Source organism: Corella eumyota, chromosome 5 (assembly GCF_963082875.1).
Source record: "Corella eumyota chromosome 5, kaCorEumy4.1, whole genome shotgun sequence".
Lineage (NCBI taxonomy): Eukaryota > Metazoa > Chordata > Ascidiacea > Phlebobranchia > Corellidae > Corella > Corella eumyota.
In genome coordinates this window covers 10,344,493-10,365,473 of record NC_137494.1, presented here as the reverse complement: position 1 = coordinate 10,365,473, position 20,981 = coordinate 10,344,493, and the positions used below count along the sequence as shown (strand labels likewise).

At 24.8% G+C, this 20,981-nt stretch overlaps 38 non-coding genes and 1 pseudogene across 38 annotated transcripts; all 39 read right to left on the bottom strand.

Moving 5' to 3' along the window:
* Positions 1 to 36: 36 nt before the first annotated feature.
* Positions 37 to 145, bottom strand: LOC145754031 (U6 spliceosomal RNA). Its single transcript, XR_014283942.1, has one exon. It is a non-coding gene; the product is annotated as a U6 spliceosomal RNA (small nuclear RNA).
* A 438-nt stretch (positions 146 to 583) lies between these two features.
* Positions 584 to 692, bottom strand: LOC145753982 (U6 spliceosomal RNA). The gene has a single exon (XR_014283897.1). It is a non-coding gene; the product is annotated as a U6 spliceosomal RNA (small nuclear RNA).
* A 443-nt stretch (positions 693 to 1,135) lies between these two features.
* LOC145754142 (U6 spliceosomal RNA) lies at positions 1,136 to 1,244 on the bottom strand. Its single transcript, XR_014284048.1, has one exon. It is a non-coding gene; the product is annotated as a U6 spliceosomal RNA (small nuclear RNA).
* A 438-nt stretch (positions 1,245 to 1,682) lies between these two features.
* LOC145754141 (U6 spliceosomal RNA) lies at positions 1,683 to 1,791 on the bottom strand. Its single transcript, XR_014284047.1, has one exon. It is a non-coding gene; the product is annotated as a U6 spliceosomal RNA (small nuclear RNA).
* Positions 1,792 to 2,229: 438 nt separating this feature from the next.
* LOC145754268 (U6 spliceosomal RNA) lies at positions 2,230 to 2,338 on the bottom strand. Its single transcript, XR_014284146.1, has one exon. It is a non-coding gene; the product is annotated as a U6 spliceosomal RNA (small nuclear RNA).
* Positions 2,339 to 2,781: 443 nt separating this feature from the next.
* Positions 2,782 to 2,890, bottom strand: LOC145754074 (U6 spliceosomal RNA). Its single transcript, XR_014283983.1, has one exon. It is a non-coding gene; the product is annotated as a U6 spliceosomal RNA (small nuclear RNA).
* A 443-nt stretch (positions 2,891 to 3,333) lies between these two features.
* LOC145754122 (U6 spliceosomal RNA) lies at positions 3,334 to 3,442 on the bottom strand. Its single transcript, XR_014284029.1, has one exon. It is a non-coding gene; the product is annotated as a U6 spliceosomal RNA (small nuclear RNA).
* Positions 3,443 to 3,880: 438 nt separating this feature from the next.
* LOC145754173 (U6 spliceosomal RNA) lies at positions 3,881 to 3,989 on the bottom strand. Its single transcript, XR_014284077.1, has one exon. It is a non-coding gene; the product is annotated as a U6 spliceosomal RNA (small nuclear RNA).
* Positions 3,990 to 4,426: 437 nt separating this feature from the next.
* LOC145754244 (U6 spliceosomal RNA) lies at positions 4,427 to 4,535 on the bottom strand. The gene has a single exon (XR_014284123.1). It is a non-coding gene; the product is annotated as a U6 spliceosomal RNA (small nuclear RNA).
* Positions 4,536 to 4,978: 443 nt separating this feature from the next.
* Positions 4,979 to 5,087, bottom strand: LOC145754196 (U6 spliceosomal RNA). Its single transcript, XR_014284095.1, has one exon. It is a non-coding gene; the product is annotated as a U6 spliceosomal RNA (small nuclear RNA).
* Positions 5,088 to 5,526: 439 nt separating this feature from the next.
* Positions 5,527 to 5,635, bottom strand: LOC145754175 (U6 spliceosomal RNA). Its single transcript, XR_014284079.1, has one exon. It is a non-coding gene; the product is annotated as a U6 spliceosomal RNA (small nuclear RNA).
* A 442-nt stretch (positions 5,636 to 6,077) lies between these two features.
* LOC145754090 (U6 spliceosomal RNA) lies at positions 6,078 to 6,186 on the bottom strand. Its single transcript, XR_014283999.1, has one exon. It is a non-coding gene; the product is annotated as a U6 spliceosomal RNA (small nuclear RNA).
* A 443-nt stretch (positions 6,187 to 6,629) lies between these two features.
* LOC145754070 (U6 spliceosomal RNA) lies at positions 6,630 to 6,738 on the bottom strand. Its single transcript, XR_014283979.1, has one exon. It is a non-coding gene; the product is annotated as a U6 spliceosomal RNA (small nuclear RNA).
* A 438-nt stretch (positions 6,739 to 7,176) lies between these two features.
* On the bottom strand, positions 7,177 to 7,285 carry LOC145754171 (U6 spliceosomal RNA). Its single transcript, XR_014284075.1, has one exon. It is a non-coding gene; the product is annotated as a U6 spliceosomal RNA (small nuclear RNA).
* Positions 7,286 to 7,724: 439 nt separating this feature from the next.
* LOC145754195 (U6 spliceosomal RNA) lies at positions 7,725 to 7,833 on the bottom strand. Its single transcript, XR_014284094.1, has one exon. It is a non-coding gene; the product is annotated as a U6 spliceosomal RNA (small nuclear RNA).
* A 439-nt stretch (positions 7,834 to 8,272) lies between these two features.
* Positions 8,273 to 8,381, bottom strand: LOC145754156 (U6 spliceosomal RNA). Its single transcript, XR_014284061.1, has one exon. It is a non-coding gene; the product is annotated as a U6 spliceosomal RNA (small nuclear RNA).
* Positions 8,382 to 8,824: 443 nt separating this feature from the next.
* On the bottom strand, positions 8,825 to 8,924 carry LOC145754231 (U6 spliceosomal RNA; annotated as a pseudogene).
* Positions 8,925 to 8,995: 71 nt separating this feature from the next.
* On the bottom strand, positions 8,996 to 9,104 carry LOC145754089 (U6 spliceosomal RNA). Its single transcript, XR_014283998.1, has one exon. It is a non-coding gene; the product is annotated as a U6 spliceosomal RNA (small nuclear RNA).
* Positions 9,105 to 9,547: 443 nt separating this feature from the next.
* Positions 9,548 to 9,656, bottom strand: LOC145754143 (U6 spliceosomal RNA). The gene has a single exon (XR_014284049.1). It is a non-coding gene; the product is annotated as a U6 spliceosomal RNA (small nuclear RNA).
* A 438-nt stretch (positions 9,657 to 10,094) lies between these two features.
* LOC145754008 (U6 spliceosomal RNA) lies at positions 10,095 to 10,203 on the bottom strand. The gene has a single exon (XR_014283921.1). It is a non-coding gene; the product is annotated as a U6 spliceosomal RNA (small nuclear RNA).
* A 442-nt stretch (positions 10,204 to 10,645) lies between these two features.
* On the bottom strand, positions 10,646 to 10,754 carry LOC145754174 (U6 spliceosomal RNA). The gene has a single exon (XR_014284078.1). It is a non-coding gene; the product is annotated as a U6 spliceosomal RNA (small nuclear RNA).
* Positions 10,755 to 11,183: 429 nt separating this feature from the next.
* Positions 11,184 to 11,292, bottom strand: LOC145754267 (U6 spliceosomal RNA). The gene has a single exon (XR_014284145.1). It is a non-coding gene; the product is annotated as a U6 spliceosomal RNA (small nuclear RNA).
* A 443-nt stretch (positions 11,293 to 11,735) lies between these two features.
* On the bottom strand, positions 11,736 to 11,844 carry LOC145754111 (U6 spliceosomal RNA). Its single transcript, XR_014284019.1, has one exon. It is a non-coding gene; the product is annotated as a U6 spliceosomal RNA (small nuclear RNA).
* Positions 11,845 to 12,286: 442 nt separating this feature from the next.
* On the bottom strand, positions 12,287 to 12,395 carry LOC145754204 (U6 spliceosomal RNA). Its single transcript, XR_014284101.1, has one exon. It is a non-coding gene; the product is annotated as a U6 spliceosomal RNA (small nuclear RNA).
* A 438-nt stretch (positions 12,396 to 12,833) lies between these two features.
* On the bottom strand, positions 12,834 to 12,942 carry LOC145754140 (U6 spliceosomal RNA). Its single transcript, XR_014284046.1, has one exon. It is a non-coding gene; the product is annotated as a U6 spliceosomal RNA (small nuclear RNA).
* Positions 12,943 to 13,379: 437 nt separating this feature from the next.
* On the bottom strand, positions 13,380 to 13,488 carry LOC145754255 (U6 spliceosomal RNA). The gene has a single exon (XR_014284134.1). It is a non-coding gene; the product is annotated as a U6 spliceosomal RNA (small nuclear RNA).
* Positions 13,489 to 13,927: 439 nt separating this feature from the next.
* On the bottom strand, positions 13,928 to 14,036 carry LOC145754120 (U6 spliceosomal RNA). The gene has a single exon (XR_014284027.1). It is a non-coding gene; the product is annotated as a U6 spliceosomal RNA (small nuclear RNA).
* A 437-nt stretch (positions 14,037 to 14,473) lies between these two features.
* Positions 14,474 to 14,582, bottom strand: LOC145754254 (U6 spliceosomal RNA). Its single transcript, XR_014284133.1, has one exon. It is a non-coding gene; the product is annotated as a U6 spliceosomal RNA (small nuclear RNA).
* Positions 14,583 to 15,021: 439 nt separating this feature from the next.
* On the bottom strand, positions 15,022 to 15,130 carry LOC145754145 (U6 spliceosomal RNA). Its single transcript, XR_014284051.1, has one exon. It is a non-coding gene; the product is annotated as a U6 spliceosomal RNA (small nuclear RNA).
* A 437-nt stretch (positions 15,131 to 15,567) lies between these two features.
* On the bottom strand, positions 15,568 to 15,676 carry LOC145754253 (U6 spliceosomal RNA). The gene has a single exon (XR_014284132.1). It is a non-coding gene; the product is annotated as a U6 spliceosomal RNA (small nuclear RNA).
* Positions 15,677 to 16,119: 443 nt separating this feature from the next.
* On the bottom strand, positions 16,120 to 16,228 carry LOC145754213 (U6 spliceosomal RNA). The gene has a single exon (XR_014284110.1). It is a non-coding gene; the product is annotated as a U6 spliceosomal RNA (small nuclear RNA).
* A 437-nt stretch (positions 16,229 to 16,665) lies between these two features.
* On the bottom strand, positions 16,666 to 16,774 carry LOC145754252 (U6 spliceosomal RNA). Its single transcript, XR_014284131.1, has one exon. It is a non-coding gene; the product is annotated as a U6 spliceosomal RNA (small nuclear RNA).
* A 443-nt stretch (positions 16,775 to 17,217) lies between these two features.
* LOC145754194 (U6 spliceosomal RNA) lies at positions 17,218 to 17,326 on the bottom strand. Its single transcript, XR_014284093.1, has one exon. It is a non-coding gene; the product is annotated as a U6 spliceosomal RNA (small nuclear RNA).
* A 439-nt stretch (positions 17,327 to 17,765) lies between these two features.
* On the bottom strand, positions 17,766 to 17,874 carry LOC145754058 (U6 spliceosomal RNA). Its single transcript, XR_014283968.1, has one exon. It is a non-coding gene; the product is annotated as a U6 spliceosomal RNA (small nuclear RNA).
* A 439-nt stretch (positions 17,875 to 18,313) lies between these two features.
* Positions 18,314 to 18,422, bottom strand: LOC145754138 (U6 spliceosomal RNA). Its single transcript, XR_014284044.1, has one exon. It is a non-coding gene; the product is annotated as a U6 spliceosomal RNA (small nuclear RNA).
* A 437-nt stretch (positions 18,423 to 18,859) lies between these two features.
* Positions 18,860 to 18,968, bottom strand: LOC145754250 (U6 spliceosomal RNA). The gene has a single exon (XR_014284129.1). It is a non-coding gene; the product is annotated as a U6 spliceosomal RNA (small nuclear RNA).
* A 439-nt stretch (positions 18,969 to 19,407) lies between these two features.
* LOC145754137 (U6 spliceosomal RNA) lies at positions 19,408 to 19,516 on the bottom strand. Its single transcript, XR_014284043.1, has one exon. It is a non-coding gene; the product is annotated as a U6 spliceosomal RNA (small nuclear RNA).
* A 437-nt stretch (positions 19,517 to 19,953) lies between these two features.
* LOC145754249 (U6 spliceosomal RNA) lies at positions 19,954 to 20,062 on the bottom strand. Its single transcript, XR_014284128.1, has one exon. It is a non-coding gene; the product is annotated as a U6 spliceosomal RNA (small nuclear RNA).
* A 443-nt stretch (positions 20,063 to 20,505) lies between these two features.
* Positions 20,506 to 20,614, bottom strand: LOC145754212 (U6 spliceosomal RNA). The gene has a single exon (XR_014284109.1). It is a non-coding gene; the product is annotated as a U6 spliceosomal RNA (small nuclear RNA).
* Positions 20,615 to 20,981: the final 367 nt, after the last annotated feature.

Sequence of the window (20,981 nt, the reverse complement as noted above, 5' to 3'; positions counted from 1 at the left end):
TTTTTCAAATTAAAAAAATTCTTTTTCAACGGTAATAAAAATATAGAACGCTTCATGATTTTGCGTGTCATCCTTGCGCAGGGGCCATGCTTATCTTCTCTGTATTGTTCCAATTTTAGTATATGTACCGCTATTAAGCAAGTACGTTTACCTTGGTAAATAAAGTCACAATTAATCAAAAGCACTTTTAATATCTTCGCTTTGTTACACACAAAATTTCTATACTTGCGACCATCACAAGTGTTTGGAGGAATTTTATTGTTTTTATTATTAAAACTCATTTTTTTCTTTATCATGTGATGTCAATAAAATTGTTATTGTCTTAGTATCTGTTTTGTTTGATATAATTTTTTTCAATATTTTTACTTATAGCTTTTTTGTACAATTTTAATAATACATTTTTGTTTAAATTTTTTTTTAACTTATTTATTATCAAAGAATTTTAAACCATATTTTATTTATCAAATAAATCTAGTTTGCTTTTATATTATGCTGTATCGATTATCGCCTAAACTAGTTCAACTTTCATTTAGAAATCACAGATTTGTTTTTTAAATTAAAAAAACTCTTTTTCAACGGTAATAAATATATGGAACGCTTCACGATTTTGCGTGTCATCCTTGCGCAGGGGCCATGCTAATCTTCTCTGTATCGTTCCAATTTTAGCATATGTACCGCTATTAAGCAAGTACGTTTACTTTGGTAAATAAAGTCACATTTAATCAAAAGCACTTTTAATATCTTCGCTTTGTTACACACGAAAATTCTATACTTGCGACCATCACAAATGTTTGGAGGAATTTTATTGTTTTTATTATTAAAACTCATTTTTTTCTTTATCATGTGATGTCAATAAAATTGTTATTGTCTTAGTATCTGTTTTGTTTTATATAAATTTTTTTAATTTTTTTACTTATAGCTTTTTTTGTACAATTTTAATAATACATTTTTGTTTAAATTTTTTTTTAACTTATTTATTATCAAAGAATTTTAAACCATATTTTATTTATCAAATAAATCTAGTTTGTTTTTTTATATTATGCTGTAACGATAATCGCCTAATCTTAGTTAAATTTTCATTTAGAAATCACAGATTTGTTTTTTCAAATTAAAAAAACACTTTTTCAACGGTAATAAAAATATAGAACGCTTCATGATTTTCGGTGTCATCTTTGCGCAGGGGCCATGCTAATCTTCTCTGTATTGTTACAATTTTAGTATATGTTCCGCTATTAAGCAAGTACGTTTACCTTGGTAAATAAAGTCACATTTAATCAAAAGCACTTTTAATATCTTCGCTTTGTTACACACAAAATTTCTATACTTGCGACCATCACAAGTGTTTGGAGGAATTTTATTGTTTTTATTATTAAAACTCATTTTTTTCTTTATCATGTGATGTCAATAAAATTGTTATTGTCTTAGTATTTGTTTTGTTTGATATAATTTTTTTCAATATTTTTACTTATAGCTTTTTTGTACAATTTTAATAATACATTTTTGTTTAAATTTTTTTTTAACTTATTTAATATCAAATAATTTTAAACCATAATTTATTTATCAAATAAATCTAGTTTGCTTTTATATTATGCTGTATCGATTATCGCCTAAACTAGTTAAACTTTCATTTAGAAATCACAGATTTGTTTTTTAAATTAAAAAAACTCTTTTTCAACGGTAATAAATATATGGAACGCTTCACGATTTTGCGTGTGATCCTTGCGCAGGGGCCATGCTAATCTTCTCTGTATCGTTCGAATTTTAGTATATGTACCGCTATTAAGCAAGTACGTTTACTTTGGTAAATAAAGTCACATTTAATCAAAAGCACTTTTAATATCTTCGCTTTGTTACACACGAAAATTCTATACTTGCGACCATCACAAGTGTTTGGAGGAATTTTATTGTTTTTATTATTAAAACTCATTTTTTTCTTTATCATGTGATGTCAATAAAATTGTTATTGTCTTAGTATCTGTTTTGTTTGATATAATTTTTTTCAATATTTTTACTTATAGCTTTTTTGTACAATTTTAATAATACATTTTTGTTTAAATTTTTTTTTAACTTATTTATTATCAAAGAATTTTAAACCATATTTTATTTATCAAATAAATCTAGTTTGCTTTTATTTTATGCTGTATCGATTATCGCCTAAACTAGTTCAACTTTCATTTAGAAATCACAGATTTGTTTTTTAAATTAAAAAAACTCTTTTTCAACGGTAATAAATATATGGAACGCTTCACGATTTTGCGTGTCATCCTTGCGCAGGGGCCATGCTAATCTTCTCTGTATCGTTCCAATTTTAGCATATGTACCGCTATTAAGCAAGTACGTTTACTTTGGTAAATAAAGTCACATTTAATCAAAAGCACTTTTAATATCTTCGCTTTGTTACACACGAAAATTCTATACTTGCGACCATCACAAATGTTTGGAGGAATTTTATTGTTTTTATTATTAAAACTCATTTTTTTCTTTATCATGTGATGTCAATAAAATTGTTATTGTCTTAGTATCTGTTTTGTTTTATATAAATTTTTTCAATTTTTTTACTTATAGCTTTTTTTGTACAATTTTAATAATACATTTTTGTTTAAATTTTTTTTTAACTTATTTATTATCAAAGAATTTTAAACCATATTTTATTTATCAAATAAATCTAGTTTGTTTTTTTATATTATGCTGTAACGATAATCGCCTAATCTTAATTAAATTTTCATTTAGAAATCACAGATTTGTTTTTTCAAATTAAAAAAATTCTTTTTCAACGGTAATAAAAATATAGAACGCTTCATGATTTTGCGTGTCATCCTTGCGCAGGAGCCATGCTAATCTTCTCTGTAATGTTCCAATTTTAGTATATGTACCGCTATTAAGCAAGTACGTTTACCTTGGTAAATAAAGTCACATTTAATCAAAAGCACTTTTAATATCTTCGCTTTGTTACAGACGCAAATTCTATACTTGCGACCATCACAAGTGTTTGGTGGAATTTTATTGTTTTTATTATTAAAACTCATTTTTTTCTTTATCATGTGATGTCAATAAAATTGTTATTGATTTAGTATCTGTTTTGTTTTATATAATTTTTTTCAATTTTTTTACTTATAGCTTTTTTTGTACAATTTTAATAATACATTTTTGTTTAAATTTTTTTTTAACTTATTTATTATCAAAGAATTTTAAACCATATTTTATTTATCAAATAAATCTAGTCTGATTTTTTATATTATGCTGTAACGATTATCGCCTAATCTTAGTTAAATTTTCATTTAGAAATCACAGATTTGTTTTTTCAAATTAAAAAAACACTTTTTCAACGGTAATAAAAATATAGAACGCTTCATGATTTTGGGTGTCATCTTTGCGCAGGGGCCATGCTAATCTTCTCTGTATTGTTACAATTTTAGTATATGTTCCGCTATTAAGCAAGTACGTTTACCTTGGTAAATAAAGTCACATTTAATCCAAAGCACTTTTAATATCTTCGCTTTGTTACACACAAAATTTCTATACTTGCGACCATCACAAGTGTTTGGAGGAATTTTATTGTTTTTATTATTAAAACTCATTTTTTTCTTTATCATGTGATGTCAATAAAATTGTTATTGTCTTAGTATCTGTTTTGTTTGATATAATTTTTTTCAATATTTTTACTTATAGCTTTTTTGTACAATTTTAATAATACATTTTTGTTTAAATTTTTTTTTAACTTATTTAATATCAAATAATTTTAAACCATAATTTATTTATCAAATAAATCTAGTTTGCTTTTATATTATGCTGTATCGATTATCGCCTAAACTAGTTAAACTTTCATTTAGAAATCACAGATTTGTTTTTTAAATTAAAAAAACTCTTTTTCAACGGTAATAAATATATGGAACGCTTCACGATTTTGCGTGTGATCCTTGCGCAGGGACCATGCTAATCTTCTCTGTATCGTTCGAATTTTAGTATATGTACCGCTATTAAGCAAGTACGTTTACTTTGGTAAATAAAGTCACATTTAATCAAAAGCACTTTTAATATCTTCGCTTTGTTACACACGAAAATTCTATACTTGCGACCATCACAAATGTTTGGAGGAATTTTATTGTTTTTATTATTAAAACTCACTTGTTTCTTTATTATGTAATGTCAATAAAATTGTTATTGTCTTAGTCTTTGTTTTGTTTTATATAATTTTTTCAATTTTTTTACTTATAGCTTTTTTGTACAATTTTAATAATACATTTTTGTTTCAATTTTTTTTAACTTATTTAATATCAAATAATTTTAAACCATATTTTATTTATCAAATAAATCTAGTTTGCTTTTATATTATGCTGTAACGATTATCGCCTAAACTAGTTAAATTTTCATTTAGAAATCACAGATTTGTTTTTTTAAATTAAAAAAACTCTCTTTCATCGTTGATAAAAATATGGAACGCTTCACGATTTTGCGTGTCATCCTTGCGCAGGGGCCATGCTAATCTTCTCTGTATCGTTCCAATTTCAGTATATGTACCGCTATTAAACAAGTACGTTTACCTTGGTAAATAAAGTCACATTTAATCAAAAGCACTTTTAAAATCTTCGCTTTGTTACAGACGCAAATTCTATACTTGCGACCATCACAAATGTTTGGAGGAATTTTATTGTTTTTATTATTAAAACTCATTTTTTTCTTTATCATGTGATGTCAATAAAATTGTTATTGTCTTAGTATCTGTTTTGTTTTATATAAATTTTTTTAATTTTTTTACTTATAGCTTTTTTTGTACAATTTTAATAATACATTTTTGTTTAAATTTTTTTTAACTTATTTAATATCAAAGAATTTTAAACCATATTTTATTTATCAAATAAATCTAGTTTGTTTTTTTATATTATGCTGTAACGATTATCGCCTAATCTTAGTTAAATTTTCATTTAGAAATCACAGATGTGTTTTTTTCAAATTAAAAAAATTCTTTTTCAACGGTAATAAAATTATAGAACGCTTCATGATTTTGCGTGTCATCTTTGCGCAGGAGCCATGCTAATCTTCTCTGTACTGTTCCAATTTTAGTATATGTACCGCTATTAAGCAAGTACGTTTATCTTGGTAAATAAAGTCACATTTAATCAAAAGCACTTTTAATATCTTCGCTTTGTTACAGACGCAAATTCTATACTTGCGACCATCACAAGTGTTTGGAGGAATTTTATTGTTTTTATTATTAAAACTCATTTTTTTCTTTATCATGTGATGTCAATAAAATTGTTATTGATTTAGTATCTGTTTTGTTTTATATAATTTTTTCAATTTTTTTACTTATAGCTTTTTTTGTACAACTTTAATAATACATTTTTGTTTAAATTTTTTTTTAACTTATTTATTATCAAAGAATTTTAAACCATATTTTATTTATCAAATAAATGTAGTGTGCTTTTATATTATGTTGTAACGATTATCGCCTAAACTTGGTTAAATTTTCATTTAGAAATCACAGATTTGTTTTTTAAATTAAAAAAACTCTTTTTCAACGGTAATAAAAATATGGAACGCTTCACGAATTTGCATGTCATCTTTGCGCAGGGGCCAAGCTAATCTTCTCTGTATCGCTCCAATTTTAGTATATGTACCGCTATTAAGCAAGTACGTTTACCTTGGTAAATAAAGTCACATTTAATTAAAAGCACTTTTAATATCTTCGGTTTGTTACAGACGAAAATTCTATACTTGCGACCATCACAAGTGTTTGGAGGAATTTTATTGTTTTTATTATTAAAACTCATTTTTTTCTTTATCATGTGATGTCAATAAAATTGTTATTGTCTTAGTATCTGTTTTATTTGATATAATTTTTTTCAATATTTTTACTTATAGCTTTTTTGTACAATTTTAATAATACATTTTTGTTTAAATTTTTTTTTAACTTATTTATTATCAAAGAATTTTAAACCATATTTTATTTATCAAATAAATCTAGTTTGTTTTTTTATATTATGCTGTAACGATTATCGCCTAATCTTAGTTAAATTTTCATTTAGAAATCACAGATTTGTTTTTTCAAATTAAAAAAATTCTTTTTCAACGGTAATAAAAATATAGAACGCTTCATGATTTTGCGTGTCATCCTTGCGCAGGAGCCATGCTAATCTTCTCTGTACTGTTCCAATTTTAGTATATGTACCGCTATTAAGCAAGTACGTTTACCTTGGTAAATAAAGTCACATTTAATCAAAAGCACTTTTAATATCTTCGCTTTGTTACAGACGCAAATTCTATACTTGCGACCATCACAAGTGTTTGGTGGAATTTTATTGTTTTTATTATTAAAACTCATTTTTTTCTTTATCATGTGATGTCAATAAAATTGTTATTGATTTAGTATCTGTTTTGTTTTATATAATTTTATTCAATTTTTTTACTTATAGCTTTTTTTGTACAATTTTAATATTACATTTTTGTTTAAATTTTTTTTTAACTTATTTATTATCAAAGAATTTTAAACCATATTTTAATTATCAAATAAATCTAGTTTGTTTTTTTATATTATGCTGTAACGATTATCGCCTAATCTTAGTTAAATTTTCATTTAGAAATCACAGATTTGTTTTTTCAAATTAAAAAAACTCTTTTTCAACGGTAATAAAAATATAGAACGCTTCATGATTTTGGGTGTCATCTTTGCGCAGGGGCCATGCTAATCTTCTCTGTATTGTTACAATTTTAGTATATGTACCGCTATTAAGCAAGTACGTTTACCTTGGTAAATAAAGTCACATTTAATCAAAAGCACTTTTAATATCTTCGCTTTGTTACACACAAAATTTCTATACTTGCGACCATCACAAGTGTTTGGAGGAATTTTATTGTTTTTATTATTAAAACTCATTTTTTTCTTTATCATGTGATGTCAATAAAATTGTTATTGTCTTAGTATCTGTTTTGTTTGATATAATTTTTTTCAATATTTTTACTTATAGCTTTTTTGTACAATTTTAATAATACATTTTTGTTTAAATTTTTTTTTAACTTATTTAATATCAAATAATTTTAAACCATAATTTATTTATCAAATAAATCTAGTTTGCTTTTATATTATGCTGTATCGATTATCGCCTAAACTAGTTAAACTTTCATTTAGAAATCACAGATTTGTTTTTTAAATTAAAAAAACTCTTTTTCAACGGTAATAAATATATGGAACGCTTCACGATTTTGCGTGTGATCCTTGCGCAGGGGCCATGCTAATCTTCTCTGTATCGTTCGAATTTTAGTATACGTACCGCTATTAAGCAAGTACGTTTACTTTGGTAAATAAAGTCACATTTAATCAAAAGCACTTTTAATATCTTCGCTTTGTTACACACGAAAATTCTATACTTGCGACCATCACAAATGTTTGGAGGAATTTTATTGTTTTTATTATTAAAACTCACTTGTTTCTTTATCATGTGATGTCAATAAAATTGTTATTGTCTTAGTATCTGTTTTGTTTTATATAAATTTTTTTAATTTTTTTACTTATAGCTTTTTTTGTACAATTTTAATAATACATTTTTGTTTAAATTTTTTTTTAACTTATTCTCAAAGAATTTTAAACCATATTTTATTTATCAAATAAATCTAGTTTGTTTTTTTATATTATGCTGTAACGATTATCGCCTAATCTTAGTTAAATTTTCATTTAGAAATCACAGATTTGTTTTTTCAAATTAAAAAAATTCTTTTTCAACGGTAATAAAATTATAGAACGCTTCATGATTTTGCGTGTCATCTTTGCGCAGGAGCCATGCTAATCTTCTCTGTACTGTTCCAATTTTAGTATATGTACCGCTATTAAGCAAGTACGTTTATCTTGGTAAATAAAGTCACATTTAATCAAAAGCACTTTTAATATCTTCGCTTTGTTACAGACGCAAATTCTATACTTGCGACCATCACAAGTGTTTGGAGGAATTTTATTGTTTTTATTATTAAAACTCATTTTTTTCTTTATCATGTGATGTCAATAAAATTGTTATTGATTTAGTATCTGTTTTGTTTTATATAATTTTTTCAATTTTTTTACTTATAGCTTTTTTTGTACAACTTTAATAATACATTTTTGTTTAAATTTTTTTTTAACTTATTTATTATCAAAGAATTTTAAACCATATTTTATTTATCAAATAAATGTAGTGTGCTTTTATATTATGTTGTAACGATTATCGCCTAAACTTGGTTAAATTTTCATTTAGAAATCACAGATTTGTTTTTTAAATTAAAAAAACTCTTTTTCAACGGTAATAAAAATATGGAACGCTTCACGAATTTGCGTGTCATCTTTGCGCAGGGGCCAAGCTAATCTTCTCTGTATCGCTCCAATTTTAGTATATGTACCGCTATTAAGCAAGTACGTTTACCTTGGTAAATAAAGTCACATTTAATCAAAAGCACTTTTAATATCTTCGCTTTGTTACACACGAAAATTCTATACTTGCGACCATCACAAATGTTTGGAGGAATTTTATTGTTTTTATTATTAAAACTCATTTTTTTCTTTATCATGTGATGTCAATAAAATTGTTATTGTCTTAGTATCTGTTTTGTTTTATATAAATTTTTTCAATTTTTTTACTTATAGCTTTTTTTGTACAATTTTAATAATACATTTTTGTTTAAATTTTTTTTTAACTTATTTATTATCAAAGAATTTTAAACCATATTTTATTTATCAAATAAATCTAGTTTGTTTTTTTATATTATGCTGTAACGATTATCGCCTAATCTTAGTTAAATTTTCATTTAGAAATCACAGATTTGTTTTTTCAAATTAAAAAAATTCTTTTTCAACGGTAATAAAAATATAGAACGCTTCATGATTTTGCGTGTCATCCTTGCGCAGGAGCCATGCTATAGTTTGTTTTTTTATATTATGCTGTAACGATTATCGCCTAATCTTAGTTAAATTTTCATTTAGAAATCACAGATTTGTTTTTTCAAATTAAAAAAATTCTTTTTCAACGGTAATAAAAATATAGAACGCTTCATGATTTTGCGTGTCATCCTTGCGCAGGAGCCATGCTAATCTTCTCTGTACTGTTCCAATTTTAGTATATGTACCGCTATTAAGCAAGTACGTTTACCTTGGTAAATAAGATCACATTTAATCAAAAGCACTTTTAATATCTTCGCTTTGTTACAGACGCAAATTCTATACTTGCGACCATCACAAGTGTTTGGTGGAATTTTATTGTTTTTATTATTAAAACTCATTTTTTTCTTTATCATGTGATGTCAATAAAATTGTTATTGATTTAGTATCTGTTTTGTTTTATATAATTTTTTTCAATTTTTTTACTTATAGCTTTTTTTGTACAATTTTAATAATACATTTTTGTTTAAATTTTTTTTTAACTTATTTATTATCAAAGAATTTTAAACCATATTTTATTTATCAAATAAATCTAGTTTGTTTTTTTATATTATGCTGTAACGATTATCGCCTAATCTTAGTTAAATTTTCATTTAGAAATCACAGATTTGTTTTTTCAAATTAAAAAAATTCTTTTTCAACGGTAATAAAAATATAGAACGCTTCATGATTTTGCGTGTCACCCTTGCGCAGGGGCCATGCTTATATTCTCTGTATTGTTCCAATTTTAGTATATGTACCGCTATTAAGCAAGTACGTTTACCTTGGTAAATAAAGTCACATTTAATCAAAAGCACTTTTAATATCTTCGCTTTGTTACACACAAAATTTCTATATTTGCGACCATCACAAGTGTTTGGAGGAATTTTATTGTTTTTATTATTAAAACTCATTTTTTTCTTTATCATGTGATGTCAATAAAATTGTTATTGTCTTAGTATCTGTTTTGTTTGATATAATTTTTTTCAATATTTTTACTTATAGCTTTTTTGTACAATTTTAATAATACATTTTTGTTTAAATTTTTTTTTAACTTATTTAATATCAAATAATTTTAAACCATAATTTATTTATCAAATAAATCTAGTTTGCTTTTATATTATGCTGTATCGATTATCGCCTAAACTAGGTAAACTTTCATTTAGAAATCACAGATTTGTTTTTTAAATTAAAAAAACTCTTTTTCAACGGTAATAAATATATGGAACGCTTCACGATTTTGCGTGTCATCCTTGCGCAGGGGCCATGCTAATCTTCTCTGTATCGTTCCAATTTTAGTATATGTACCGCTATTAAGCAAGTACGTTTACTTTGATAAATAAAGTCACATTTAATCAAAAGCACTTTTAATATCTTCGCTTTGTTACACACGAAAATTCTATACTTGCGACCATCACAAATGTTTGGAGGAATTTTATTGTTTTTATTATTAAAACTCATTTTTTTCTTTATCATGTGATGTAAATAAAATTGTTATTGTCTTAGTATCTGTTTTGTTTTATATAAATTTTTTCAATTTTTTTACTTATAGTTTTTTTTGTACAATTTTAATAATACATTTTTGTTTAAATTTTTTTTTAACTTATTTATTATCAAAGAATTTTAAACCATATTTTATTTATCAAATAAATCTAGTTTGTTTTTTTATATTATGCTGTAACGATTATCGCCTAATCTTAGTTAAATTTTCATTTAGAAATTACAGATTTGTTTTTTAAATTAAAAAAATTCTTTTTCAACGGTAATAAAAATATGGAACGCTTCACGATTTTGCGTGTCATCCTTGCGCAGGGGCCATGCTAATCTTCTCTGTATCGTTCCAATTTTAGTATATGTACCGCTATTAAGCAAGTACGTTTACCTTTGTAAATAAAGTCACATTTAATCAAAAGCACTTTTAAAATCTTCGCTTTGTTACAGACGCAAATTCTATACTTGCGACCATCACAAGTGTTTGGAGGAATTTTATTGTTTTTATTATTAAAACTCATTTCTTTCTTTATCATGTGATGTCAATAAAATTGTTATTGTCTTAGTATCTGTTTTGTTTTATATAAATTTTTTACTTATAGCTTTTTTTGTACAACTTTAATAATACATTTTTGTTTAAATTTTTTTTTAACTTATTTATTATCAAAGAATTTTAAACCATATTTTATTCATCAAATAAATCTAGTTTGCTTTTATATTATGCTGTATCGATTATCGCCTAAACTAGTTAAACTTTCATTTAGAATTCACAGATTTGTTTTTTAAATTAAAAAAACTCTATTTCAACGGTAATAAATATATGGAACGCTTCACGATTTTGCGTGTCATCCTTGCGCAGGGGCCATGCTAATCTTCTCTGTATCGTTCCAATTTTAGCATATGTACCGCTATTAAGCAAGTACGTTTACTTTGGTAAATAAAGTCACATTTAATCAAAAGCACTTTTAATATCTTCGCTTTGTTACACACGAAAATTCTATAATTGCGACCATCACAAATGTTTGGAGGAATTTTATTGTTTTTATTATTAAAACTCATTTTTTTCTTTATCATGTGATGTCAATAAAATTGTTATTGTCTTAGTATCTGTTTTGTTTTATATAAATTTTTTCAATTTTTTTACTTATAGCTTTTTTTGTACAATTTTAATAATACATTTTTGTTTAAATTTTTTTTTAACTTATTTATTATCAAAGAATTTTAAACCATATTTTATTTATCAAATAAATCTAGTTTGTTTTTTTATATTATGCTGTAACGATAATCGCCTAATCTTAATTAAATTTTCATTTAGAAATCACAGATTTGTTTTTTCAAATTAAAAAAATTCTTTTTCAACGGTAATAAAAATATAGAACGCTTCATGATTTTGCATGTCATCCTTGCGCAGGAGCCATGCTAATCTTCTCTGTACTGTTCCAATTTTAGTATATGTACCGCTATTAAGCAAGTACGTTTACCTTGGTAAATAAAGTCACATTTAATCAAAAGCACTTTTAATATCTTCGCTTTGTTACAGACGCAAATTCTATACTTGCGACCATCACAAGTGTTTGGTGGAATTTTATTGTTTTTATTATTAAAACTCATTTTTTTCTTTATCATGTGATGTCAATAAAATTGTTATTGATTTAGTATCTGTTTTGTTTTATATAATTTTTTTCAATTTTTTTACTTATAGCTTTTTTTGTACAATTTTAATAATACATTTTTGTTTAAATTTTTTTTTAACTTATTTATTATCAAAGAATTTTAAACCATATTTTATTTATCAAATAAATCTAGTCTGTTTTTTTATATTATGCTGTAACGATTATCGCCTAATCTTAGTTAAATTTTCATTTAGAAATCACAGATTTGTTTTTTCAAATTAAAAAAATCTTTTTCAACGGTAATAAAAATATAGAACGCTTCATGATTTTGGGTGTCATCTTTGCGCAGGGGCCATGATAATCTTCTCTGTATTGTTACAATTTTAGTATATGTTCCGCTATTAAGCAAGTACGTTTACCTTGGTAAATAAAGTCACATTTAATCAAAAGCACTTTTAATATCTTCGCTTTGTTACACACAAAATTTCTATACTTGCGACCATCACAAGTGTTTGGAGGAATTTTATTGTTTTTATTATTAAAACTCATTTTTTTCTTTATCATGTGATGTCAATAAAATTGTTATTGTCTTAGTATCTGTTTTGTTTGATATAATTTTTTTCAATATTTTTACTTATAGCTTTTTTGTACAATTTTAATAATACATTTTTGTTTAAATTTTTTTTTAACTTATTTAATATCAAATAATTTTAAACCATAATTTATTTATCAAATAAATCTAGTTTGCTTTTATATTATGCTGTATCGATTATCGCCTAAACTAGTTAAACTTTCATTTAGAAATCACAGATTTGTTTTTTAAATTAAAAAAACTCTTTTTCAACGGTAATAAATATATGGAACGCTTCACGATTTTGCGTGTGATCCTTGCGCAGGGGCCATGCTAATCTTCTCTGTATCGTTCGAATTTTAGTATATGTACCGCTATTAAGCAAGTACGTTTACTTTGGTAAATAAAGTCACATTTAATCAAAAGCACTTTTAATATCTTCGCTTTGTTACACACGAAAATTCTATAATTGCGACCATCACAAATGTTTGGAGGAATTTTATTGTTTTTATTATTAAAACTCACTTGTTTCTTTATTATGTAATGTCAATAAAATTGTTATTGTCTTAGTCTTTGTTTTGTTTTATATAATTTTTTCAATTTTTTTACTTATAGCTTTTTTGTACAATTTTAATAATACATTTTTGTTTCAATTTTTTTTAACTTATTTAATATCAAATAATTTTAAACCATATTTTATTCATCAAATAAATCTAGTTTGCTTTTATATTATGCTGTAACGATTATCGCCTAAACTAGTTAAATTTTCATTTAGAAATCACAGATTTGTTTTTTTAAATTAAAAAAACTCTCTTTCATCGTTGATAAAAATATGGAACGCTTCACGATTTTGCGTGTCATCCTTGCGCAGGGGCCATGCTAATCTTCTCTGTATCGTTCCAATTTCAGTATATGTACCGCTATTAAGCAAGTACGTTTACCTTGGTAAATAAAGTCACATTTAATCAAAAGCACTTTTAAAATCTTCGCTTTGTTACAGACGCAAATTCTATACTTGCGACCATCACAAATGTTTGGAGGAATTTTATTGTTTTTATTATTAAAACTCATTTTTTTCTTTATCATGTGATGTCAATAAAATTGTTATTGTCTTAGTATCTGTTTTGTTTTATATAAATTTTTTTAATTTTTTTACTTATAGCTTTTTTTGTACAATTTTAATAATACATTTTTGTTTAAATTTTTTTTTAACTTATTTAATATCAAATAATTTTAAACCATAATTTATTTATCAAATAAATCTAGTTTGCTTTTATATTATGCTGTATCGATTATTGCCTAAACTAGTTAAACTTTCATTTAGAAATCACAGATTTGTTTTTTAAATTAAAAAAACTCTTTTTCAACGGTAATAAATATATGGAACGCTTCACGATTTTGCGTGTGATCCTTGCGCAGGGGCCATGCTAATCTTCTCTGTATCGTTCAAATTTTAGTATATGTACCGCTATTAAGCAAGTACGTTTACTTTGGTAAATAAAGTCACATTTAATCAAAAGCACTTTTAATATCTTCGCTTTGTTACACACGAAAATTCTATAATTGCAACCATCACAAATGTTTGGAGGAATTTTATTGTTTTTATTATTAAAACTCACTTGTTTCTTTATTATGTAATGTCAATAAAATTGTTATTGTCTTAGTCTTTGTTTTGTTTTATATAATTTTTTCAATTTTTTTACTTATAGCTTTTTTGTACAATTTTAATAATACATTTTTGTTTCAATTTTTTTTAACTTATTTAATATCAAATAATTTTAAACCATATTTTATTCATCAAATAAATCTAGTTTGCTTTTATATTATGCTGTAACGATTATCGCCTAAACTAGTTGAATTTTCATTTAGAAATCACAGATTTGTTTTTTTAAATTAAAAAAACTCTCTTTCATCGTTGATAAAAATATGGAACGCTTCACGATTTTGCGTGTCATCCTTGCGCAGGGGCCATGCTAATCTTCTCTGTATCGTTCCAATTTCAGTATATGTACCGCTATTAAGCAAGTACGTTTACCTTGGTAAATAAAGTCACATTTAATCAAAAGCACTTTTAAAATCTTCGCTTTGTTACAGACGCAAATTCTATACTTGCGACCATCACAAATGTTTGGAGGAATTTTATTGTTTTTATTATTAAAACTCATTTTTTTCTTTATCATGTGATGTCAATAAAATTGTTATTGTCTTAGTATCTGTTTTGTTTTATATAAATTTTTTTAATTTTTTTACTTATAGCTTTTTTTGTACAATTTTAATAATACATTTTTGTTTAAATTTTTTTTTAACTTATTTAATATCAAATAATTTTAAACCATAATTTATTTATCAAATAAATCTAGTTTGCTTTTATATTATGCTGTATCGATTATTGCCTAAACTAGTTAAACTTTCGTTTAGAAATCACAGATTTGTTTTTTAAATTAAAAAAACTCTTTTTCAACGGTAATAAATATATAGAACGCTTCACGATTTTGCGTGTGATCCTTGCGCAGGGGCCATGCTAATCTTCTCTGTATCGTTCGAATTTTAGTATATGTACCGCTATTAAGCAAGTACGTTTACTTTGGTAAATAAAGTCACATTTAATCAAAAGCACTTTTAATATCTTCGCTTTGTTACACACGAAAATTCTATACTTGCGACCATCACAAATGTTTGGAGGAATTTTATTGTTTTTATTATTAAAACTCACTTGTTTCTTTATTATGTAATGTCAATAAAATTGTTATTGTCTTAGTCTTTGTTTTGTTTTATATAATTTTTTCAATTTTTTTACTTATAGCTTTTTTGTACAATTTTAATAATACATTTTTGTTTCAATTTTTTTTAACTTATTTAATATCAAATAATTTTAAACCATATTTTATTCATCAAATAAATCTAGTTTGCTTTTATATTATGCTGTAACGATTATCGCCTAAACTAGTTAAATTTTCATTTAGAAATCACAGATTTGTTTTTTTAAATTAAAAAAACTCTCTTTCATCGTTGATAAAAATATGGAACGCTTCACGATTTTGCGTGTCATCCTTGCGCAGGGGCCATGCTAATCTTCTCTGTATCGTTCCAATTTCAGTATATGTACCGCTATTAAGCAAGTACGTTTACCTTGGTAAATAAAGTCACATTTAATCAAAAGCACTTTTAAAATCTTCGCTTTGTTACAGACGCAAATTCTATACTTGCGACCATCACAAATGTTTGGAGGAATTTTATTGTTTTTATTATTAAAACTCATTTTTTTCTTTATCATGTGATGTCAATAAAATTGTTATTGTCTTAGTATCTGTTTTGTTTTATATAAATTTTTTTAATTTTTTTACTTATAGCTTTTTTTGTACAATTTTAATAATACATTTTTGTTTAAATTTTTTTTAACTTATTTAATATCAAAGAATTTTAAACCATATTTTATTTATCAAATAAATCTAGTTTGTTTTTTTATATTATGCTGTAACGATTATCGCCTAATCTTAGTTAAATTTTCATTTAGAAATCACAGATTTGTTTTTTTCAAATTAAAAAAATTCTTTTTCAACGGTAATAAAATTATAGAACGCTTCATGATTTTGCGTGTCATCTTTGCGCAGGAGCCATGCTAATCTTCTCTGAACTGTTCCAATTTTAGTATATGTACCGCTATTAAGCAAGTACGTTTATCTTGGTAAATAAAGTCACATTTAATCAAAAGCACTTTTAATATCTTCGCTTTGTTACAGACGCAAATTCTATACTTGCGACCATCACAAGTGTTTGGAGGAATTTTATTGTTTTTATTATTAAAACTCATTTTTTTCTTTATCATGTGATGTCAATAAAATTGTTATTGATTTAGTATCTGTTTTGTTTTATATAATTTTTTCAATTTTTTTACTTATAGCTTTTTTGTACAATTTTAATAATACATTTTTGTTTCAATTTTTTTTACCTTATTTAATATCAAATAATTTTAAACCATATTTTATTCATCAAATAAATCTAGTTTGCTTTTATATTATGCTGTAACGATTATCGCCTAAACTAGTTAAATTTTCATTTAGAAATCACAGATTTGTTTTTTTAAATTAAAAAAACTCTCTTTCATCGTTGATAAAAATATGGAACGCTTCACGATTTTGCGTGTCATCCTTGCGCAGGGGCCATGCTAATCTTCTCTGTATCGTTCCAATTTCAGTATATGTACCGCTATTAAGCAAGTACGTTTACCTTGGTAAATAAAGTCACATTTAATCAAAAGCACTTTTAAAATCTTCGCTTTGTTACAGACGCAAATTCTATACTTGCGACCATCACAAATGTTTGGAGGAATTTTATTGTTTTTATTATTAAAACTCATTTTTTTCTTTATCATGTGATGTCAATAAAATTGTTATTGTCTTAGTATCTGTTTTGTTTTATATAAATTTTTTTAATTTTTTTACTTATAGCTTTTTTTGTACAATTTTAATAATACATTTTTGTTTAAATTTTTTTTAACTTATTTAATATCAAAGAATTTTAAACCATATTTTATTTATCAAATAAATCTAGTTTGTTTTTTTATATTATGCTGTAACGATTATCGCCTAATCTTAGTTAAATTTTCATTTAGAAATCACAGATTTGTTTTTTTCAAATTAAAAAAATTCTTTTTCAACGGTAATAAAATTATAGAACGCTTCATGATTTTGCGTGTCATCTTTGCGCAGGAGCCATGCTAATCTTCTCTGTACTGTTCCAATTTTAGTATATGTACCGCTATTAAGCAAGTACGTTTATCTTGGTAAATAAAGTCACATTTAATCAAAAGCACTTTTAATATCTTCGCTTTGTTACAGACGCAAATTCTATACTTGCGACCATCACAAGTGTTTGGAGGAATTTTATTGTTTTTATTATTAAAACTCATTTTTTTCTTTATCATGTGATGTCAATAAAATTGTTATTAATTTAGTATCTGTTTTGTTTTATATAATTTTTTCAATTTTTTTACTTATAGCTTTTTTTGTACAACTTTAATAATACATTTTTGTTTAAATTTTTTTTTAACTTATTTATTATCAAAGAATTTTAAACCATATTTTATTTATCAAATAAATGTAGTGTGCTTTTATATTATGTTGTAACGATTATCGCCTAAACTTGGTTAAATTTTCATTTAGAAATCACAGATTTGTTTTTTAAATTAAAAAAACTCTTTTTCAACGGTAATAAAAATATGGAACGCTTCACGAATTTGTGTGTCATCTTTGCGCAGGGGCCATGCTAATCTTCTCTGTATCGTTCCAATTTCAGTATATGTACCGCTATTAAGCAAGTACGTTTACCTTGGTAAATAAAGTCACATTTAATCAAAAGCACTTTTAAAATCTTCGCTTTGTTACAGACGCAAATTCTATACTTGCGACCATCACAAATGTTTAGAGGAATTTTATTGTTTTTATTATTAAAACTCATTTTTTTCTTTATCATGTGATGTCAATAAAATTGTTATTGTCTTAGTATCTGTTTTGTTTTATATAAATTTTTTTAATTTTTTTACTTATAGCTTTTTTTGTACAATTTTAATAATACATTTTTGTTTAAATTTTTTTTTAACTTATTTAATATCAAATAATTTTAAACCATAATTTATTTATCAAATAAATCTAGTTTGCTTTTATATTATGCTGTATCGATTATTGCCTAAACTAGTTAAACTTTCATTTAGAAATCACAGATTTGTTTTTTAAATTAAAAAAACTCTTTTTCAACGGTAATAAATATATGGAACGCTTCACGATTTTGCGTGTGATCCTTGCGCAGGGGCCATGCTAATCTTCTCTGTATCGTTCGAATTTTAGTATATGTACCGCTATTAAGCAAGTACGTTTACTTTGGTAAATAAAGTCACATTTAATCAAAAGCACTTTTAATATCTTCGCTTTGTTACACACGAAAATTCTATAATTGCAACCATCACAAATGTTTGGAGGAATTTTATTGTTTTTATTATTAAAACTCACTTGTTTCTTTATTATGTAATGTCAATAAAATTGTTATTGTCTTAGTCTTTGTTTTGTTTTATATAATTCTTTCAATTTTTTTACTTATAGCTTTTTTGTACAATTTTAATAATACATTTTTGTTTCAATTTTTTTTAACTTATTTAATATCAAATAATTTTAAACCATATTTTATTCATCAAATAAATCTAGTTTGCTTTTATATTATGCTGTAACGATTATCGCCTAAACTAGTTAAATTTTCATTTAGAAATCACAGATTTGTTTTTTTAAATTAAAAAAACTCTCTTTCATCGTTGATAAAAATATGGAACGCTTCACGATTTTGCGTGTCATCCTTGCGCAGGGGCCATGCTAATCTTCTCTGTATCGTTCCAATTTCAGTATATGTACCGCTATTAAGCAAGTACGTTTACCTTGGTAAATAAAGTCACATTTAATCAAAAGCACTTTTAAAATCTTCGCTTTGTTACAGACGCAAATTCTATACTTGCGACCATCACAAATGTTTGGAGGAATTTTATTGTTTTTATTATTAAAACTCATTTTTTTCTTTATCATGTGATGTCAATAAAATTGTTATTGTCTTAGTATCTGTTTTGTTTTATATAAATTTTTTTAATTTTTTTACTTATAGCTTTTTTTGTACAATTTTAATAATACATTTTTGTTTAAATTTTTTTTTAACTCATTTAATATCAAATAATTTTAAACCATAATTTATTTATCAAATAAATCTAGTTTGCTTTTATATTATGCTGTATCGATTATTGCCTAAACTAGTTAAACTTTCATTTAGAAATCACAGATTTGTTTTTTAAATTAAAAAAACTCTTTTTCAACGGTAATAAATATATGGAACGCTTCACGATTTTGCGTGTGATCCTTGCGCAGGGGCCATGCTAATCTTCTCTGTATCGTTCGAATTTTAGTATATGTACCGCTATTAAGCAAGTACGTTTACTTTGGTAAATAAAGTCACATTTAATCAAAAGCACTTTTAATATCTTCGCTTTGTTACACACGAAAATTCTATACTTGCGACCATCACAAATGTTTGGAGGAATTTTATTGTTTTTATTATTAAAACTCACTTGTTTCTTTATTATGTAATGTCAATAAAATTGTTATTGTCTTAGTCTTTGTTTTGTTTTATATAATTTTTTCAATTTTTTTACTTATAGCTTTTTTGTACAATTTTAATAATACATTTTTGTTTCAATTTTTTTTAACTTATTTAATATCAAATAATTTTAAACCATATTTTATTCATCAAATAAATCTAGTTTGCTTTTATATTATGCTGTAACGATTATCGCCTAAACTAGTTAAATTTTCATTTAGAAATCACAGATTTGTTTTTTTAAATTAAAAAAACTCTCTTTCATCGTTGATAAAAATATGGAACGCTTCACGATTTTGCGTGTCATCCTTGCGCAGGGGCCATGCTAATCTTCTCTGTATCGTTCCAATTTCAGTATATGTACCGCTATTAAGCAAGTACGTTTACCTTGGTAAATAATGTCACATTTAATCAAAAGCACTTTTAAAATCTTCGCTTTGTTACAGACGCAAATTCTATACTTGCGACCATCACAAATGTTTGGAGGAATTTTATTGTTTTTATTATTAAAACTCATTTTTTTCTTTATCATGTGATGTCAATAAAATTGTTATTGTCTTAGTATCTGTTTTGTTTTATATAAATTTTTTTAATTTTTTTACTTATAGCTTTTTTTGTACAATTTTAATAATACATTTTTGTTTAAATTTTTTTTAACTTATTTAATATCAAAGAATTTTAAACCATATTTTATTTATCAAATAAATCTAGTTTGTTTTTTTATATTATGCTGTAACGATTATCGCCTAATCTTAGTTAAATTTTCATTTAGAAATCACAGATTTGTTTTTTTCAAATTAAAAAAATTCTTTTTCAACGGTAATAAAATTATAGAACGCTTCATGATTTTGCGTGTCATCTTTGCGCAGGAGCCATGCTAATCTTCTCTGAACTGTTCCAATTTTAGTATATGTACCGCTATTAAGCAAGTACGTTTATCTTGGTAAATAAAGTCACATTTAATCAAAAGCACTTTTAATATCTTCGCTTTGTTACAGACGCAAATTCTATACTTGCGACCATCACAAGTGTTTGGAGGAATTTTATTGTTTTTATTATTAAAACTCATTTTTTTCTTTATCATGTGATGTCAATAAAATTGTTATTGATTTAGTATCTGTTTTGTTTTATATAATTTTTTCAATTTTTTTACTTATAGCTTTTTTGTACAATTTTAATAATACATTTTTGTTTCAATTTTTTTTAACTTATTTAATATCAAATAATTTTAAACCATATTTTATTCATCAAATAAATCTAGTTTGCTTTTATATTATGCTGTAACGATTATCGCCTAAAC